The sequence below is a fragment of the Halichoerus grypus genome, chromosome 8, assembly GCF_964656455.1.
Source record: "Halichoerus grypus chromosome 8, mHalGry1.hap1.1, whole genome shotgun sequence".
Classification (NCBI taxonomy): Eukaryota; Metazoa; Chordata; class Mammalia; order Carnivora; family Phocidae; genus Halichoerus; species Halichoerus grypus.
In genome coordinates this window covers 148,320,603-148,337,020 of record NC_135719.1, presented here as the reverse complement: position 1 = coordinate 148,337,020, position 16,418 = coordinate 148,320,603, and the positions used below count along the sequence as shown (strand labels likewise).

The 16,418-nt window shown below is 50.2% G+C and overlaps 1 long non-coding RNA gene across 1 annotated transcript; it reads right to left on the bottom strand.

Moving 5' to 3' along the window:
• Nucleotides 1–6,450: 6,450 nt before the first annotated feature.
• Nucleotides 6,451–10,558, bottom strand: LOC118531950 (uncharacterized). Its single transcript, XR_013440841.1, has 3 exons — nucleotides 10,188–10,558; nucleotides 9,687–9,821; nucleotides 6,451–9,567 (listed from the first exon to the last, which is right to left on the bottom strand). It is a non-coding gene; the product is annotated as an uncharacterized LOC118531950 (long non-coding RNA).
• Nucleotides 10,559–16,418: the final 5,860 nt, after the last annotated feature.

The window sequence follows — 16,418 nt, the reverse complement described above, 5'->3', positions numbered from 1 at the left end:
GTGTCCTTTTCATGAATTGACCCCTTTATCATGTTGAAATGTCCCTCTATTCCTAGTGGTGTTATTTGCCCTATAATTTAATTTGATTTTGGCATAGCCACTCTGGCTTTCCTTGGATCAGTGTTGGAGCAGTCTATTGTTTCCCACCCTTTATTTTTAACTTATTGGGGCCTTTGTATTTAAAGTGGATTTCTTATAGGCAGCGCATAGTTGGTTTTTGCTTTTTAAAAATCCTATCTGACAATCTACTGGCCCTCACCTGGGCTGCCTGAGAGCTGCCTGCCGGCCCAAGGGGAACAGTCTCTATAAACATAGGACAGAGTGATCAGTTCTCTGTGGCTTCACATCCCTCTTAGACGGAGAATGGTCCTTGGCTTGCCCACTTGGACCCTGAGTGATCTGGTCCTTGGCTTGCCTCCAAACCCATTACCTACCTCTGTCCACCTTGGCATGCTGACCTATTGTCCCTAGTGACAGCAAGATGCCTCAGCCTGAGGGTCTTTCCCTTGTTCTAGAATGCTCTCCCTCCAGAGTCCTTAAGGGTTCACTCCTTCTCTTCATCAGCCCTCTGCTCAAGTGTGACCCTCTAGAGGGGACCTCGACCACCTTCCCCACCATTCTCCCCTTTATTTATCACTTTATTGTCTTCAGAGCATGTTTCTCTGCACAATACATAATCTGTGCTTCTCACTCGTGGTCTGTGCCCCCAACTAGAACGTGACCCCATGAGATCAAGGACTTTCTCTTGGTAATGGCAAATCTTAGTGTGTCTGTGCTTGGAACTGCATCTTGCTTGGTATGGGTGTGAGTAAATAAACAGAGCCCTTTTGTTTTCTCCAGGTGAATTACAAGGTGATTCTAAAAGAATAGAACTAAAAAAAAAAAAAAAGTTATTACTCAGCAAGTAAGTTACAAACGCATCAAAGCCTAATTGTAAAGAAACAGTCACAGCTTATTTCTGTAATATTATAAATGTGCACTAACTGCCCAGTGTGTCACACCCACATGTCAATCCCTGGTCTAATTCAGGCCTTTGCAGTTTATCTCTGTTCATGATCAAAATGGCAGCCATAATGCATTCCTTCATTTCCTCAAGACTTTGAGAAGAGGGGACACAAATACAAAGTTTTCAGTGAATCCTCATGAAGAGTCCTTGCTGGGATATCTGGGGATTTGGGAGGTCTGTCCTCCAAAAGGCATGTTCAAGTCCTACCCCCTGGTACTTGTGAATGGGACCTTCCTTGGACATTGGGTCTTTGGAGATGTCATCAAGTTGAGATTAGGTCATTCATTCTGGATGAGAGTGGGCCCTAAATCCAATGACTGGTGTCTTCACAAAAGACGGAAATGTGGACCCAGACACATAGACCCACACAGGGAGAGCGCCAGGTGAGGATGGAGGCGGAGACTGGGTGCACCCTTTAGCAAGGATGCAAAAGGTTGCCAGCAGCCACCAGGAGCTGGCAGAGAGGCACGGGACAGTAAAAATAATTCTGCAAGTTGAAATTATGCAAAACAATATTTTTTTTAAAGATCATATTTATTTATTATTTTAGATAGAGTGCGCTCGAGTTGGGAGGGGCAGAGGGGAAAGGGTAAAGGGGGAGGAGAGGGAGAAAGAATCTGAAGCAGGGGACCAACACGGGACTCAATCCCACGACTTCAAGATCATGACCTGAGCTGAAACCAAGAGTGGGGCGCTCAACCAACTGAGCCACCCAGGCGCCCCCATGCAAAGCAATCTTGATAGTTGCAGGACATTGTGAATACACTAGAAACCACTGAATCATACATTTTAAAATGGTTAAAGTGGTGAATTTTATGTTATGTGAATTTTATCTCAATAAAAATAGTTTTTAAATGGACACATGGAGAGAAAAAAAAATCCGTCAGACAAGTGTGATTGTCCTATGATCTCCCAAATGTTAAAAACTTTCTTATTGGTTATAAATACATAGGCAAATAAAAACAGTACAACTAGGGCACCTGGGTGGCTCAGTTGGTTAAGCGGCTGCCTTCAGCTCAGGTCATGATCCCAGTATCCTGGGATTGAGTCCCGCGTTGGGCTCCCCGCTCAGTGGGGAGTCTGCTTCTCCCTCTCCCTCTGCCCCTTCCCTGGCTCATGCTCTCTCTCAAATAAATAAATAAAATCTTTTTAAAAAATAGTAAAATGAATATTTATGTAGAACACTCTATCTTAAAATATCAGAAACACTGAGAGTGATAGTGCTTATTTCTTTGTTCGAAAGCAGCACAGATGCTAAAATTGGAACGACCCAGAGGAGATGAGCGTGAGTCTGCACAACGTGGATGCACAAGTTTGTGGAGCAGTCCCTGTTTGTTCGACAGTGTGAATGTACACGATGCCACAGAACCAGCCACTTGGAAGTGGTTAAGGTGGTAGATTTCAGCCTCGGGACATGGTCCTTCTAGACTCAGCCTCACCAGGCTCCTCCGGCTGCTGGCGTCCCAGCCCCTCTGCAGCGCTTTCCTCTGGGACCCCACTGCTGGCGCATCCAGGTGTGACCTCCAAGGTTAACACTTCCTGCTCCTCGCCGCTCTCACCTTTGCTGGCCGAGTCCCGGCTTCACGGATGCACTTTTGCAAAATAGCAAGTGTATTCATCACGGAAGGCGGCGCAGCTCCCGACCGCCGGCTGCGCGGGAACGGAGTAACGTGCGCGGTGACCGGTGACCCACGGACTTTGAAAGAAGCGCCAGATGGTCACTGATGATGACACACGACTGTGATGTAGGCAGTGATTTGCAGGCTGGAGAGCTCACCACGGTCCGTACCCAGTGCAATTACTCAGTTAATACACAGGGTGACGGGTACTTGAACTGTGCGGCTGGGGGACTGCTGTTATTTTACTATACCGTGGTAACGGAAATTTGTGCATATTGGAACCGTGCAGAGCAGGGACTGCCTATATTGAAATCTGCTTCCCCACCCCATCTTGCTTTTCCTTCTCTGCATTCAAGGAGCAGCCGGTCGCGGGGCCCGTTTCTCCAGGACTGAAGCGGAAGGTGCCTATGGGTCTTTTGGACTTTGTTTTTTTCCAAAAGCCCAAGCCCTTAGGAGAACAAAGGGGAAGGGAGGAGGGATGGCTGAAGTGATGTCTCCCTTGTGGGCAAGGTGTCCTGGAGAAGCAGGGTCGACAGAGCATCTTGGACCACAGGGAGATTCCCCTGGCCTGGGGCGAGGAGAGGCAGGTGAGGGGGTTCTGGGCCTGCGGCCTCCAGTCCCCAGAGAGCAAAGCAAGAGACGTGTGGCACCCAGGTGACAGGACCCCAGGCAGGCTGGGCAAAGGGGCCCACAGGGGGGCTGGAGGGCTGGGACCAGGGGGGCTGCCATGATCAGTGTGGACAGATAACCCGGGGCAGCAGGCTCCCCCACAGGGCCCTATCCCTGCAGGAGTCCTGACTTAGGAAGGGGGCAGAACTCCGAAACTGGTGCCCATGGAATCGGGGAATGAGGTCTTGGCTGTTACAGAAAATGGAGTCAGTGGGCTTGCCCGCACCCCCGAGTCCGTGGCCGGAGACTCAGGCCTGGGATGACTGGGCGGTGGCACCACTGAGAGGAGCTGGCCTGTCCGAACGGCTACGTTCACAGCACTAGCGAGGCAGGTTATTACCACTGCAGGTTGAGGATGGGGAGGGAGCAAGTTCAGAGCAGAAGTAATTGCTTCAGGTCTCATCGGTAACAAGAGGTGGAGCGGGGATTCAAACTCAGATACTGCCCGTGCCTAGAGACTTTTACCCACCAGGAGGGCGTGGGCTGGGTCCTGTTCTATCATTTTTCCAGTCCCCTGTGCAGCATGGTGCAAACCGTGATCTCAGAGGGTGCTCAGAGATCCCTGAGAAACAGGGGATGCTGTCAGGCTGCTGGGACGGAGTACAAGCCAGAGGCGGCCTGACCCCTAGTGGCTAGTCGGTGTAATTGCAGGTCCCAGCCCGTGATGCTCCCCAAAGGCGAGGGCTCCGGGTCCTGGTCCTCTCCAACCCCCCGCCCCCCGCCCAGGGTTCTGCAGCTACCTGCTGCCCTAGCCAACTTTCCCTCCCTGCCAGGCAGGGCAGTGCTGGGCCAGAAACTGAATAGGCTCTGGTGGATATTTATTCAATTTCATTTAATTCCATAAGACCTGGGGCGTCTGGGTAGCTCAGTTGATTGTCTGCCTTCGGCTTCAGTCATGATCCCACAGTCCTGGGATTGAGCCCCGCATTAGGCTCTCTGCTCTCTCTCCCTATCTCTCTCTCAAATAAATAAAATCTTTTTAAAAAGTTCCATAAGATCTTTCATTCCAGGACTGCAGGATGGGCAGAGGCTGAATTTCCTTCCTTCTTGCTGAGGGAAGCCTATTGCTGGCCTAAAGCAACCACGCGTCCATCCAAAAACCTGCTCAGGTTACGCATACAAGTGTTTACTTGGAAGAAAAAGAACCTCTTAGAATGTAAACATTTTACAGAGACAACCCAAAATTTCCAGCAGAATGCCCTGGGTTGGGTGAGGTGCAAAGCACAGGACACAGCATCCTGTTAGGTTAAGACTTTGTTTGACTTCAGTGCAATGGTCACTTTCACCATGGGGGTAGGGGAACACGTCTACATTTTTATTGACAAGACAAAACCCTTCTTCAGCCTCAAAGGGATAGGACATAAAATAAAATGGTTTATGAGAAAATGTTATAATTTTCTTTATCACGATCTCCTGGCACTGCCAGCCTTTTTAAAGTTTTTTTTTTTTTTTTTAAAGATTTTATTTATTTGACAGAGAGAGAGAGACAGCTCACAAGCAGGGGGAGCAAGAGAGGGAGAAGCAGGCTCCCCGCTGAGCAGGGAGCCCGACATGGGGCTCGATCCCAGGACCCCGGGATCATGACCCGAGCCGAAGGCAGATGCTTAACCGAGTCACCCCCCCTTTTTAAGTTTGATATCAGTTGGTATTTCTCTATATTGAACACTCTAGTGTTTATTTTTTAAGATTTAATTTTTAAGTAAACCCTACACTCAATGTGAGGCTTGAACTCATGAAACTGAGATCAAGAGTCGCGTGCTTTACTGACTGAGCCAGTCAGGCGCCCCTCGTATTTATTTTCTAAGTTGAGCGAGTAGAGGACCCCGCAGGTAACATCGAACCTCCCGCACTTCCATTCCTCACCTACAGTGAAGACAAGAAAAAGCCAGACCCCGTGCTTCGAAGCATGCTCTCCAGCCTGGTACGGACAGCTGTGCACAGCCTGGGGCTGTCAGTGGTTTTTTGTTTTGTTTTGTTTTTGTTTGCTTTTTAAAGTAGGCCCCATGCCCAACGTGGGGCTTGAACTCACGACCGTAGGATCAAGAGTCACATGCTCTAGCGACTGAGCCACCAGGTGCCCCTGTCAATGGGTCTTGTATTAAAAATGGGTGGCTGGGGTCAAATAAGTTCAGGAATCACTGGGTTAGACAAAGCTTAACCAGTTTCTTCATGACAGGACTTTTCAGAGCCTCTAAAAAGTCCTTCGAATCTTTGGAGGAAGGGGAAGGTGCAATATTTCCCAAGTTACTTGGCTTTGGGGCTCTTTTAGGGGGGAACATCAAAGCTCAGCTCCTGGGGGGCTAGAGATCTATGGTGATACTTGGAGAACACTATCCTAGAACACAGAGCCGTGTGTTTAATAAACATGGCCATTACTGCAGGGGGGTTTGTTGTTTTTGTTTTTTTCTTAAGAAGGCAACTAGCCCCTCCTCTTGTTTGTCCTCATTTTGACCAGAAGGAGTTTTCTGCATCCATATGGCAGCCTCAGCTCCTGGCTTGTCAAAGGACACATCTCTGTTATGAAGATGGTTTTGGAGGAGTTCGGGCTGCTTTGCTGGCCCTGCAGTGAGGGGTGAGCAAGGCCTGGCTCTGATAGGATCCTGGCACTGCCACCACCAGCTGTGTGACCTTGGGTGAGTCCCTTAACCTCTCTGTGCTAAGTTCCCCTTCTTTAAATGAGGCTAATGAGCATACCAGCCCCTGGGGCTGTGTGAGGAGTAAATGAGATCAAGTGGTAAAGCTACCAGCACAGTGAGTGATCAATCACAGGCAGCCCTACTAATGGTATTATTATTAGTAATAGTAATGGTGACGGTGCTGATCCCAGGTCTGTGGAGGAAACTTACTAGGAGAACGTAAGAGCTCCAAGGGGCAGTTCCATTTTGTTTTGAAATACGACGGGTCTCCTTTGTTGAAGAGCAAAGAGCAGAAGTCTTGTTTAGTATATGTGCTGCCAAAGGGAGCACCAGAAATCTTGTTTAAATTGCATCTTAAGGGGCGCCTGGGTGGCTCAGTTGGTTAAGCATCTGCCATTGGCTCCGGTCATGGTCCCAGGCTCCTGGGATTGAGTCCCGCATCGGGCCCTCTGCTCAGCGGGGAGCCTGCTTCTTCCTCTCCCTCTGTCTGCAGCTCTGCCTACTTGTGCTCTCTCTGTCAAATAAATAAATAAAAAATCTTTAAAAAATTGCATCTTAATTTCTTTGCTTTAAAAAAAAAACGTGTGGTGAAAAATACATAAAACTCACCATTTTAGCCATGTTGAAGTGTGCAATTAGGGGCATTAAGGACATTTGTAAATCTGCAGCCACCATCACCACCCATGTCCAGGATGTCTTCATCATCCCAAAGAGAAATTCGCTACCCATTAAACCGTAACTCCCTGCCACCCCCAACCCGAGGGGCGGTTCTGACAAGGGACACTCTGGAGGGTGAAGCTCCCCCCTCAGTGTCCTGCCTCATGCAAGGACCCTGCGCCCCACTCAGCTGTCACCTGTCAAGCAGAACGCCAAAACGCAGCCCCAAGCGGCAGCCCCATCCCCAGCATTTACTCAGACTTAAAGCTAAGGAAAACGTAAGCAGTTATGTGCTGCTTTAACCTCCTCTCTCAATATGGTGCCTTCCGAAAAAAGTGAGGTGGACAACTACACGTGATGGGATCCTGGCCCAGGAAAATTAAGGAAAAAGTAAGAAAATCTGAACTATGGACTCTAGTCAATAATAATGCATCAAGGGGCGTCTGGGTGGCTCAGTCAGTTGATTCTGACTCTTGATTTCAGCTCAGGTCATGCTCTCAGGGTTGTGAGATCGAGCCCTGTGTCGGGCTCTGTGCTCAGTGGGGAGTCTGCTTGGGGTTCTCTAAATAAATAAATCTTTAAAAAAATGTATCAGGGCACCTGGGTGGCTCAGTCGTTGAGCCTCTGCCTTCAGCTCAGATCATGTTCCCAGGGTCCTGGGATCGAGCCCCGCATTGGGCTCCCTGCTCATCGAGAGGCCTGCTTCTCCCTCTCCCACTTCCCCTGCTTGTGTTCCTGCTCTCCCGATCTCTGTCAAATAAATAAATAAAATCCTAAAAAAAAAAAAGAAATGTATCAAGGGGCACCTGGGTGGTCAGTTGGTTAAGTGCTGCCTCCAGCTCAGGTTGTGATCCCAGGGTCCTGGGATTGAGCCCCACGTTGGGCTCTTTGCTCGGCAGGGAGCCTGCTTCTCCCTCTCTCACTGTCCCTGCCCTGCTTGTGCTCTCTCTCCCTCTCTCTAATGAATAAATAAAAAAATCTTTAAAAAAATTTAAAACTTAAAAAAATAAAATAAAGAATGTATCAATATTGTTTCCCCAGTTGTAGCAAATGTACCAGACTAATGTGTTACTAGTAAGGCAAACTGTGTGTGTGTGTGTGTCTGTGTGAGAGGGGGCATATGAGCACTCCATACTCTCAATTTTTCTGTAAATCTAACATTGTTTCAAAAAAAAAAAAAAAAAGTCTATTAAAACAGAGAAAGTGACAGAGCGCCTGGATGGCTCAGTCGTTAAGCGTCTGCCTTCGGCTCAGGTCATGATCTGAAGCCTGCTTCTCCCTCTCCCACTCCCCCTGCTTGTGTTCCCTCTCTCTGTCAAATAAATAAAATCTTAAAAAACAAAAACAGAGAAAGTGAGGCAAGGGATGTTGTGATGACCGCCCTGCCAGTGAGCCCCGCTTCTTGAGGACCAGATGTCCTGATGGGGCTGGCGGGTGACTTTGGGACTGGGGGAAAGGCGGTGAGGTGGCCGTGCTCAGTCTGTCCAGCCGCAGGCCCCTCCCTATGCTGTGAAAATCGCATCTCCAGGCCTGTGGCTCCAGCACCCTAATCATGCTCCCAGACCACAAGCCTTTTGAGACCTGGAGTGCCAGATTTTCCAGATACCGGGGTTGATGATGGAAATACAGTCCCATTTCAGGGCTGGGGACATGAGTGACAGGTGGGGCCCCCAGGACAAGGCCCGAGTCCCTTCTGGAGGTGCAGCATAGGCCTCCTGCAACCTCTGGCCTGAACCGTCACCAGGGAGCCTCTGAGAGCACAGGTCTGGGCACTGTTAGGGCACACCACAGAGATTTCACCCCCACTGGCCACCCTACGTGGCAGCCTCAGAGCTCAGAGACCTGGGCCATAAACCATACAGAGGAAGATGGGACCACTCCGCCAGGCTTTTCCCATGAAGACTCCACAGCCTAGAGTGGGGATCAGGCATGGGAGAATCAAGGGGAAGAGGGCTGCTGCCCTGTCCTGGGCAGACAGAGATGCCCGTGTGGTTGGGAACCGAGCGCATACTGCCTTCTGACCTCTGGGTGGGGTGCGGCGGGGGGCGGGGGGCGCGCTAGTATCCAGCTTGGTAGGAACAGCAAAGCAGCTCCTGTGGCGGGTGGGGGCTGTCTTAAAACCCCACAATAGCCTTATCTCGCTAGGTTACAATTCCAAGTCCTTTTCATGGCCATCTGTTATCTCTGTGACTATCACCTATCCTCAAACCCACACTCACTCCACTGAGGATCCCACCCACCCCAGGTCCCTTGCACGTGCTGTGCCCTCTGCCAGGATGCTCTTCCCTGACTTTTTTCAAAGTCCCCTTCTCAGTAAGGCCTTCCCTGCCCCTTACATAAATCTGTTCTCACCTCCTAGAGGTTTCCTCGGTTTTGTTTTTTTCCCCAGTAGATCTCATCACTTCTAATACAGTATGAATGTTATCTTGTTTATTGGTCTCTTTCCGGCACTAAAAGGTAAGTTCTGGAAGGGCAAGGATTTCTATCCCCCCCTTTTTTTTTAAGATTTTATTTATTTATTTGACAGAGACAGACACAGTGAGAGAGGGAACACAAGCAGGGGGAGTGGGGGAGGGAGAAGCAGGCTTCCCGCCGAGCAGGGAGCCCGATGCGGGGCTCGATCCCAGGACCCTGGGATCATGACCTGAACCGAAGGCAGACACTTAATGACTCAGCCACCCAGGGCCCTAGATCCCTAGCACCTAGAGAAGTGCCTGGGAGCAGCAGGTGTTTTGATAGGTACTTGCTGAATTGAATGAATAAAGCTGCAGGTGATTCTCTTGGGGTCTTGCGTATTTCCCCCCCCCCCTTCGAGTTCGGGCTTCTAGGCTCCTCACTCCCACTGCTTCTCCTCTTTTCCCGGCTCTGCCAGAGACCCTCCTGTCCCTCGTATAATGGGCTCAAGACACCAGACAGTTCTGCCCCAATAAGGAAGGGAGACTGGGAAGCAGCGGGCTCCAGCCTCCGGGGTCACCAGTACCTTGAGCAAAAAGCAGTGGGGAAAAGGGAGTGTCACAGGCTTTGGGTGACTCCGAATGGCATGGAGGGGGGTGCTCCTCTTGGCTCACCCACCCTCGCTCCTCTGGGCGCGAAAGCTACCTGGTTGACGGTCTGCAGGCTGGTTAGGCTGATGCCTGGGTTCAACCCTGGCTCCTCCACTTCCAGGCTGCGACGCCTCAGTAAAGTCTCTCCCCGTCTATGCGCCTCAAGAGCACTACTGACCACTCACTGCTGCTGTAAAGACGTGCTAACGTTAAGGGGCGCCTGGGTGGCTCAGTCGTTAAGCGTCTGCCTTCGGCTCAGGTCATGATCCCGGGGTCCTGGGATCGAGCCCCGCATCGGGCTCCAGGAACGCGACCTGGTTTAACCAATCTGGAACTACCTGGTCAGCGTCAGTGAAGTAACCTGCCGCACAGATCCCGGTCTCTCCCCAGAGGAAGGTGCCCTTGCCTGAAACAACCCGCTCCTCGCTAGGAACTTCCTTCTTTGGCCCACTTCGGTCGACAGAAGCCGCCCCCTCAGAGCTCCTCCTACTCGCTGGATGGGACGCTGCCCGGGTCAGGAATTGTGGAATAAAGCCCGTCCCATCTTCAAACTCACTCAGATGTGTCTTAACAGTGCGAGAAGGAAAGCCAAGCGGTCCGCCACGCAGCCCTAGGCCGAAGCGGGCCACAGGCAGCGGCTCTGCTCCGCTGCACACCCGGACGCGCGGGCAGCCTTCCGACACCGGCGGCTCCGGGCTCAGGCCACCGCCCTGCCTCACTCGGCGGCGCCCGTCCACGCTGCCTCACGCAGGCCCAGTAGGCGGGCTCTTCAGTTAGCAAGTGACCGGCCGGCCGATCTAGGCCCGGTGCAGCGGCCGGCTCCGGCGGGAAGGCCCCTAGCTCCGCCGTCCCCGATGCCGGCGCCAGGTCTAGGTCCCCAGACCGCTCCCGCCACAGACAAACCAAGAACGCCGCCCCCGCAGTCATGTGTCCGAGAGGCGGGGCGATCACGTGCCCCAGGAGCCCGGCCTGTCACGTGATCTTAGGGACCAACCCCTGCGGCCGGAACGGGGAGGCCTTGGGATAGGCCCCTCCCAGCCAGGGGGCGGGACTTTGCTCGGAGGCGGGGAAGCCTCGCCCGCCGCTCCCCGCCCAGATGTCACCCGCGTGAATCTCGCTCGCCCGCGAGATCTGGCGTCCGGCGGCGGCCTGCCACGCCCACAGTTCCGCGGGCCGCAGCGGGGCTGGAGCGTTTCGGGGTGGCCCTCGCGTGCCGCTTGCGTCACTTTTCCGAGCAGGCCTTGACATTAGACCACTTACCGCCCTGGAACCTTGCTCGCTCCGCGCTTTGTCCCGTGTCTGGAGAATGGGACAGATGTCTTAACGTGGAGCCGGGGGCCAGGGGCCGCCCACCGTTCTCCCGTCCCTGCCTCCGACACCTTGTCTCCGCGGCCCCCTGTGTCGCCCGTGCTCCTCCCCACATCCGTCGTGGCCTGGCTTGTGCTCCGAGCACTCGTGATTTTTATCGTTCCAGCTGGACTAGGGACACTTGAGCCATGGTCCTTGGCTGGGGCCTCTGGGCGCTGTGACCCCCTTCAGATTACACGCGGGGTAGGCTGTGTTGGTGCGCCTGTTGGGTGGGGGTGGGGTGCCTTTCATCAGAGCCCGGTGCCGAGAACCCGCAGAGGAAGGCCCCTCGCAGCACTGGCTGCGTCTGCCACCGATGCTGGAAGGTGCTTACGGGACGGGGGAGAACATCCTACCCTCATTTCTCCCAATAACCCTCTGCAAACACCCCAGTCTAGCCCCACAGGAATGCCTGCTGTCACCCGCACACAATTTTGACGGCACTCCTCGCCGCTCGGGTCACGTTCTTGCCTCGGCCGGAGCGTTTGTCCTCTCATTTTTCCGTCAAACACTGAGCCGGTGAACCGGTCGGGCAGGCGTGGGGCCCAGCACCAGCCGCGGGAGACACGGTGGGGATGAGGCGGGCCCGCTGTTATCATGGAGCTCATGGTCTGTTCGGGGAGGCGGTGGAGTTGGAGATGAGGGAGATGCTGCGAGCGCCTGATTGGGCACCAGAAAGATCTGAGACCGAGGGGTAAATAGCTAATAATCAAGTCAGGGTGAGAGCAGGGAATAGGGTCAGAAGGCTCATCATGGGTAAGATTCGGCTTGTCGTTGGAGGAGAGTCGAGAAGGTAGCAAAACCAGCGTCTTGATCCTTGGAGCCTTGTTAGGCAGAGTGCGGACTGATCAGGTTGATGGGGTTTTAGAATATAGGTGAGGTTCGGTGGGGTTGGAGTCCGGAGCCAACAACCAAGAAAGAATTCTTGAGATGACTTTGGTGCAAAATGGTGGTTTATTAAAGCATGGGGGCAGGGCCCGTGGGCAGAAAGCTGCTGCCCCGGGGTCTTGAGGAGTGGCTGATTATATACTTGGGGCTTGGGGGAGGTATGGAAAAGGGAGGCTTCAAAAGGATTTTTGTATGTTAAAGACTCGCAGAGGATACTGGAGCCCTTGCCATTGTCAAGTTAAGGTTGCCTTTCCTTCTAGTAAGGTATTAACAGTAAGATAGTTGGAGCTTCCTGGAGGAACATTACACTTGGCCCGCTTCAAGTATCTGTCAATGGGCTGTAGATTATAAGGACATTTAATTGTATCTACATTCCCTCTGGAAGCTAGACAATTGAAAAAAATGCTTTGTTCTTGTAAATTGCTAAGGCTTTTGTAAACTGAGGGAGACTCCTGTCTTGCAGCATTGAGATCTCTGTAAGTTAACTATTTGTTTTTTTTTCCTTTAGGGCAGCCAGGAGAGCCTGAGGAATGTCACAGAGATCCCGGGGTGGGGGTGGGGGGTTTTGGGGTATCAGCTTCTGCCTGTCCTCAGCTAGCCTTCTGCCCCCTCATCAAGGTGAGTGTTTTTGGAAGATCCCTCCGACTGCAGCCAGAGCCGATGGCTGTTCATGTGAGGCATGTGGGGGCAGGAGGGAGTTGGGCAGGCAGGAAAGGAAACAGCAAAAGCTGGAGTAGAAATCTGAACCCTTTGGGGAAACTTTCTGGGCCTCAGTTTGTCCATTTGTAAGGTGTGGGAGTTGTACTCCATCTTTAAGTTGTACTCCACCTCTGACTCAAAGTCAGCACCCCAGGTAGGTGAGAATTTATCCGTGATTGTAGCGGGGAGAGAGAAAGATAACGTGAAGGAAGGGAGACGGGAGAGAGTGAGGCAGAGAGAGCAAAGGGGACACGGAAGAGCAGGGTTTCAAGGGCAGAGCAGGACCCAGAGGCCTGCCCAGGTCAGAGAGCCATCCCTGGATTCAGACCCTCAATTGTACTGCTGTGTGACCTTGGGCAGTTCACCCAGCTCCCTAGGCCTCGGGTTCTGCCTAATTCAGGGATACCAGTAGTATTAATGCTAGGTGACACTGTCTTTGGGTCTTAGGGGATCCCACAGGATGCTGTAACTCTGAAAAAAATATGCATTGACTTCTATACATATAAAATAATTTCTGGAAAGATACACAAGTTGGTGACATGGTTTGTTTCATGGGAGTTGAACTGGGTGGCTGGCTGGTGTTGTGGGGCGAGGGCGCAGAGCTTTGGAAGCGAACTTTCTTTAACTGTTGTTCTTTTTTGAACAATATGGCAAGTCAGAGAGAGATGTCAGACCTTCATGTCTCTGCACTGGTCATGACTGGGTACACACCAGACTTGAAGGCAGAGGGAGCATTAGGAAGGGCATGCTCTGCATTCCAGGACACCTAAGTTCTAACTGCCACCAACACACACTGGGTTTTAGTTGCTTCATCCGTAAATCTGGGGACCAGTGAGGGCTTTATAGAGGGCAAAGCAAGATCTTAGGATCCCACTGGCCTGCATTTGGATTCTGACTCTACCTTTGACTAGTGAGTTTGGGAGAATCACGTAATCTCTCAGAACCTCAGTGTTCTCATCTGAAAAATGGGGATTGATTAACAACACCAGCCTGTGTGCAGAGGGACAGCCCAGCATGTTTGTCAGTGCTCCCGAAGTGCTGTTTCCATGTTTCCCCTCTCCCAGCTTTGAAGAGCCCATGACTGGCAGGCTGGAGGAATGTAACCAACTAGTTAGTGTTTGTTGTTCTCATCCCACAGAGTTTAATTTCATTAAAAGTCCTTTAGAATATGTGATGCTGGGAGTGCATGTCAAGGAGCACAGAGCTTCAGTTTACAGAACAATCAGACAAGGGATTATGTGAAAATAGCTGAGCAGGTGGAGGCTCAAAGCAGGCATTCCATATGCTGGGGGGGTGGTGGTGAGATCGCTGGTGGCCGGCCTCCTGTCCCCCGGTGGTGAGAAGGGCGATTACAAGTCAGCATCACAGCCTAATGGTAATCGGACCTGGCTGTTTGTGGATGCTGCACTGAGGCATTAGACACGATTTTTTAAAAAGGTAATGTATGTTTGTAAAATCAGTGCAAATATTCCAGAAGACTCCAGAAAGACAGAAGTCCTTGGAATACTCATCTGGTTTCTTTACATACTAACATTATATATATATAGTCTAGGATATTTGGTATATATTACATTTTAAGATATTATATATGTGTATATATGTGTATGCACATAATCTGATTCTGTGCACAATGTTTTGGAACTTCCTTGTTTCATCCAAACATATAGCTTGGATAATTGTTATGTGAGAACATTTCATGTTCAAATTATTCTCGATCTGAACATCGAGAGCCCCTACAAATTGGCTCCTGTGCACATTTAACATTCTTCTTTAACAAATTCCTTCTTTGAGCACATCCTAGTTCTGGCAGGGCGTTTGCAGGATAGTTGAATCATGTGTGGAATTACGATCTTGTTTTTGTTCTTGTTTGGAGATTAAGTATGGATTAAGGAGAAGCATGTGGGTGCTGTGTGGACATGGGGTGGACTTGTGATGGTTAATTTTCTATGTTAACTTGGCTGGGCCATGGTGCCCAGATATATGGTCAAAACTTATTCTGGATGTTTCAGTAAGGGTGTTTTTAGACGAGATTAACATTTAAATTGGTGGACTTTGAGTAAAGCAGATTGTCCTCCACGATGTGGGTGGGCCTCATCCAATCAGTTGAAGGCCTAAACAGACCAAAAGTCTGACCTCCCCCAGAAAAGAGGGAATTCTGCCAGCAGATGGCCTTCAGACTTAAATTGCAGCACTGGCTCTTTTTTTTTTTTTTTTTTTTAAAGATTTTATTTATTTATTTGACAGAGAGATAGAGAGAGAGCACAAGTAGGCAGAGTGGCAGGCAGAGGGAGAGGGAGAAGCAGGCTCTCCGCTGAGCAGGGAGCCAGACGTGGGCCTTGATCCCAGGACCCCAGGATAATGACCTGAGCCGAAGGCAGACGCTTAACCGACTGAGCCACCCAGGCGCCCCAGCAGCACTGGCTCTTGCCTGGATCTCTAGCATGCCAACTTACCCTGCAGATTTTGGATTTGCCAGCCTCCATAATCACATGAGCCAATTCCTTAAAATCTGTCCGTCCATCCATCCATCCATCCATCCCTCCATCCATCCTGTTGGCTCTGTATCTCTGGAAAACCTTGATTAATACAGCACAGTTCTTTTATTAAGGGGAGGTTGTTCAAAAACTTTTTTTCAGTAACTGCTGGTTTAGACTTTCTATCTTGTCTGGGGTCGAAAATTATCCATTTCAAATGGGTTTCAAATTTATTTACAACTATTGTGCAAAGTAGTCTCATGATTTTTAAAATTGTCCTCTGTATTAATGGGTTTTTTTGGTCATTATTTATTTTGTATATTTAGGGGTTGACCCATACCATTAAAAAAAAAACTGGCTAGTGATTCATTTATTTGTTGATTTCTTTTTTTAAAAGTAATTTATCAGTTTTACTTTTTTCTGGTTTCAAACTTATTTCACTAAATTTCTACCTTTTTTTTCTTTCTTAATTCCTACTTTTTGTTTTTTAAAAATTCTTTTCAAAATTAATTTCTTTTAAAAGATTTTATTTATTTGAGATAGAGAGAGGGAACACAAGCAGGGGGAGGGGCAGAGGGAAAAGCAGACTCCCCGCTGAGCAGGGAGCCTGATGTGGGGCTTGATCCCAGGACACTGGGATCATGACCTGAGCCGAAGGCAGATGCTTAACTGACTGAGCCACCCAGGTGCCCCTCAAAATTAATTTCTTTTTCTGAATGAATTATTGCTTTTGGAATGATCAGAATATTTTGGTTGTTGACTCTACTTTCTTTTCAGACCAACCTTTGGTGTGCCGTTAGGTCACTGGACACAATATTAGTTTTTATTATTTCAATTTTTTTTTACTTATTCGACAGAGAGAGACACAGCTAGAGAAGGAACACAAGCAGGGGGAGTGGAGAGGGAGAAGCAGGCTTAAGGCAGGTTTATTGGGACATAGTTTAAATATGGCAAGATCTGCACCTTTAAAGTATACTGTTCTGTGAGTTGTGACAAACATAGACAGCTGCGTAGTCACCACTACAATTCAGATACTGAGTTTCCCCATCACCCCAAAAAAGCTGCCTCTGCCCTCCTGTGGTGGCTCCTACTCCGCCCCAGCTCCTGGCCGCCACTCAACAGATTTCTAGAGCTCCCCTGGCCCTAAAGATCATACGAAAAGGAATCAAGGGGCGCCTGGGTGGCTCAGTCGTTAAGCGTCTGCCTTCAGCTCAGGTCATGATCTCAGGGTCCTGGGATCGAGCCCCGCATCGGGCTCCCTGCTTGGCGGGAAGCCTGCTTCTCTCTCTCCCACTCCCCCTGCTTATGTTCCCTCTCTCACTGTGTCTCTCTCTGTCAAATAAATAAAATCTTTAAAAAAAAAAAAAAAAAGAAAAGGA